The following is a 4,581-nucleotide window of genomic DNA, read 5'->3' on the forward strand; positions in this document are numbered from 1 at the left end:
GTTGAGGCCGACATGCCTGGTGATTTGTTGACTAACCTATATGCTTTAGTGATAGATGTAACCAATTTTCTAATCTCATGATAGAGATTCTTCTTGTCTTTTATAAACTCGGCTAACTCTTCGATCTTGATGCCGAGCCACTCCATTGGTGATTGTTGGCCTGTAATGGTCGGTACAGAGTTTATTCTTCCTCGGTAGGTTTGATTAGTGACAGGAGCAAAAGGTCCTCCACTTTTTGGAGGAATGTTGCTCAGCTGTCCGTTCTCTGCCATCTGGGCTGATTTCGTACTCCCTGTAACTTTGCTAGCATTGCTCTACAGCAGAGCCATGGGGTTTACTCCGCTGTTCAAACGGTCGCTTGATAACGACGAGTTCAGGCCCGTTTGCACGCCTTCCCTCGCTGGCACTGAGGTATCCCCCCTCTGCACCGTAGACGATGTTTGAAATTGATCTGGCATTTTCACATCATCTTTTGCTAGGTTTTGGTCCACCCCGAGTATTCTATTTCCTCGGTACCCGACGCATCTGACGTGCAGATATGCCGGGCATTCCCCTATCCGCCACCTGGGGAGGCGCCCGATGCGGGACCAAGCAAGCCCGACACGAGGTGTGTGTGTGTGTGTGTGTGTGTGTGTGTGTGTGTGTGTGTGTGTGTATATATGTAAGTATGTAAACCTTATATAACTTTGAAAGGTTTGACCGATTTCATCACGGTTGGCGCCATTCGATAGGGCTTAGATAAACTTAGATTTCCTGTGAATTTGAACCGATTCGGACCGATAGATTTTGAGAAATTTTGAGAAATCTAAAAAAAATTAGAAAAAATCTTTTTTAAATGTGGTTTTTTGCAATAACTTTTAAACGGTTGATTCGGTCGAGAGATATCGTGAACGAAAGAAAACCGAAAAAAGTGTTTTATCGGAATCACTCCGAAATTCCTAGCTCGATCAATTTAAACTTAAAGATTCTTTGTGAGGCTTAAAAAAACTGCGTCGAATGCCGCCAACCGCGTGAAAATCGGTTCATTCATTCAAAAGTTATTGCGGTTTGAAAATTCAAAAAATAGTGTTTTTTCATTAGTGCAATTTTAAGCACCTAGGTATGGAATTAGCGGAAGTTGCAGGGATAGCCTTCAGGGTCTATCGTTTTTCTAATTTTTAACTTCTCGCTAAGAAAATTGAAAATTTTCAAAAATCGGGAAGTTATTGGTTTCCCCGTTTTGCATAAATCGAGTTTTCATCATCTCGACGTTTTAAGGTCACGGGAAGCTTCCCTGACTATTCCCGCGATGGTGTCCATGCGGCTGTATGTGTGTGTGTGTGTGTGTGTGTGTATGAATGTGTGTATGTGTGTATGTATGTAAACTTCTTATAACTTTTGAACGGCTCGACCAATCGGATCGCAATAGGTGGCGATCTAAAGAGTATCATTGCCATTAAATTTCGTAAAAATTTGAATTTATTCAGTTCGCTAGATTTTGATAAATCTCAAAATTAAAATTTTCAAAAATTCGTTTTCTTGGATTAACTTCTAAACGGCTCGACTGATCAATTCCAAAAACTAAACTGCTCTTAAATTTAAAAAATCGCGTCAATTGCCACCAGTCCGGTCAAAATCGGTTGATTCGTTCGAGAGTTACTCTGAGCAAGGCCTCGTGACGTTGTCAAAAATTATTTGGCAACGCAGGTTAGCTCAAAGACTCGGGGACTAGATTAAACAGACGAATGAATGAGACTCTTGTAAGGGGGGATAAGTGTTATGGCTCAAACAGGTCTTACGGCTGTACCTCCCCGCATGGGCACCGCTGGTAACTGGTCGGGTTGTCATTATATTACCGATCAGGCTAACGCAGTCGTTGAATGGGTTGATACAGTTAACTGAGTACGAGGACAGATTGACATTAAATGCAACTCAATTCACATCTGTCCTATGATAGCGTAAATGCTTGAGGGCAGGGTTTTTCCTTGCCAGCAAACTTGGCTGTGTATTTCCTATGTGAGGGTAGGATAGATATACGTGCATGTATAGCTCTTTTGAGCCCAGGAAACGGCCTTTTCGGAGGTAGGCGAAAGCCTTGCCATATATTCTTATCGTTCGAGAGTTATCGAAAACGAAAAATTTCGAAAAAAGTGTTTTTTTCACATAACTTCGACATTTCTTTTTGGATCGTATTTAATGAAATGAAATAATTATTAGAGCCCAAAAAAACCACGTCGATCACCACCAAGAACGTGAAAATCGGATAAATATTTCATGAGTTATCGTTGTCGAAAAAATTCGGAAAAAGTGAATTTTTCAAATTTTTCTAAGATTTTCGGTTCGATCAGTTAATTAATACTGTTCAGATCAGTTAGTTAATACTGTTTCATTAAACTTCTATCAGACTTTTGAGCTTGAAGAGCTCAAAAGCTTAGAACAGCTAACTCTTTGAGCTCGGAGAGCTCGAAATAACATATAAATTCTATTATTGAGCTCAAATAGCTCAAAAACGTTAAAGTACAATTGTAAGCGCTTAGATATGGAATTAGTGGGAAGTTGCAGAGATGGCCTTTAGGGTTAACCATTTTCCAAATTTTTTTTAACACAATATCTGGAATTTTTTGCTTTTTTTTTGCTATTTCTGGCTTTTTTTGCAATTTTTTAGGGTTTTTTGGAATTTACTTAAACTTTTAATGACTTATGGTCTAAATAAACTTCAGATAAGTATTAAGCGGGTTAAAATACATAAAAATCATGCTTAGTTTAGGTCAAAAAAATTTTTAAATTATTTTTGATTGCCTAAACTGCCGATTTCCGTCATTTTTTCGGTCCTTCAAAGTTTTCTCGAAAATTTGACGGTGTACGGGTCAAACTGACCTCAAATCCGGATTCAGCGGGTCGAAGTACATAAAGATATATGGGTCCCGTCAAAAGTACTGACAACTTTTTTTTTTGTGTGCCTGTGTGGCTTAATGTACACTAGTCACAAAAATTAAGGGATATAAAAAAAATTCCAAATTTTTGGGTGATTTTCAACAAGCTGTAACTCCGAGAAAAATAGTCGTACAGAAAAAATAAAAAAAGCAAATTGTAACTCCAAGTGTCTAGTTTTCAGATATGACCATGAATGAAAAATTTTTGTCATGTCCAGGTCTGGAGAAATCTTAAGAAAACTACCGAAAAAAAAATTTTCCAAATTTTTTTCCGTCTTAAAAAAGGTCCACGGGCTTCAAAAAAATTTTTCTGATTGTTTTATTCAAAAGTCCTTTTAGAAAATTTAATACTTTTTAATTTGGCGTATTCAAAAAGCCTGTACGACGATTTGCCGCGGAGTTATCGTCAATCAAAGCAAAAAAGTTCTTTTTGAATTTGATATTCAATAACTACAAAAATAATGATTGTACAGGAAATTGGAGGAGGGTTTTGAAAACTGCACGATATTTTCTATAAGAAAATGTAAACATCTTTTAGAAAAAAAATTTTTTTTGAATTGAAAACTCGGACTGAAAAAAAGACAAAAATTCGCATAATTAAGGATATTTGGATAACTTGGTATAACTTTGGATAAAATGAATGAACGAAGGATATCGTCGGTAATTTTTTAACCTCAAAGTGTCCCCTAAAATCCCTCAAAAATTCAAAGCGCTGCGATTTTTTTTTCATTGTGCCCCGAAGCTTCAAATTCTTTGTTATTGCAAAAATCACCATTATGAGCAATTTTGTGATTTTTATTCATTTTTTTGTTATGTAAGAAAAATTAATTTAGGGAAATTAATTGATTTTACATTTAAATTATTTATTGTGTTTAAGTATTCGGTCCTAGCGTGTTAGGCTAATAGACCGGGAACTTCCGAGTTTCTATTTATTGAGAATGATAGGTTTGTTGAATAAATTGGACGTTAAATAATTTTAATATATATATTGTTTAAATCAAAAATTAATACCATTAGTTAAATTACAATAATTACAATTATTACACAGTGATTCAAAGTTAACTTTTTTTTTCATAAAACGATTTTACGATATTATTAAATTCACAAATATTAGTTATTTAAAATGTACCTGATAAAAATGATGAACTTTGTTGATTTGACTTACTCTTTAGATTTGATTCACTTCATAATTATACTTTTAATTTTACAATCTTTTATTCGTTATTCGGTAAATTTAACACGTGGTCTATTCAGACTAATTAAAACTTTTGGTGATGTTAACACTAAGACGTCAGGACAACGAGAGAGATTTTCTTGTGAAAATTGTAAGGTGTCGAATTTTAGGGCGTTACTAATTTCCACTTATTGGGGGAACCAAATGTCCAATTATTTGTCTATTTTCTTGGGCCCTTACCCTCTCTCTTAAGTTGTTCAAAAATATCGCATGAGTCCCCTCTACTTGGGTCAGAGTGCAATATAGTTTTCTTACTTACTCTTATGTTCTATTAAACATCTATGTGTTTGTGTATACGTAAGCGCATTTACATATAGACAAAGACAAAGGCAAAGATAAAGTACATTTGTACTGTTTAACAATAATTTATTTATTTAAATCGAATAAATAGATATGTACTTGATTCTAGCATTTCTTACGTTTTTTGAATTTAAT

Source organism: Cotesia glomerata, linkage group LG1, assembly GCF_020080835.1.
Source record: "Cotesia glomerata isolate CgM1 linkage group LG1, MPM_Cglom_v2.3, whole genome shotgun sequence".
Lineage (NCBI taxonomy): Eukaryota > Metazoa > Arthropoda > Insecta > Hymenoptera > Braconidae > Cotesia > Cotesia glomerata.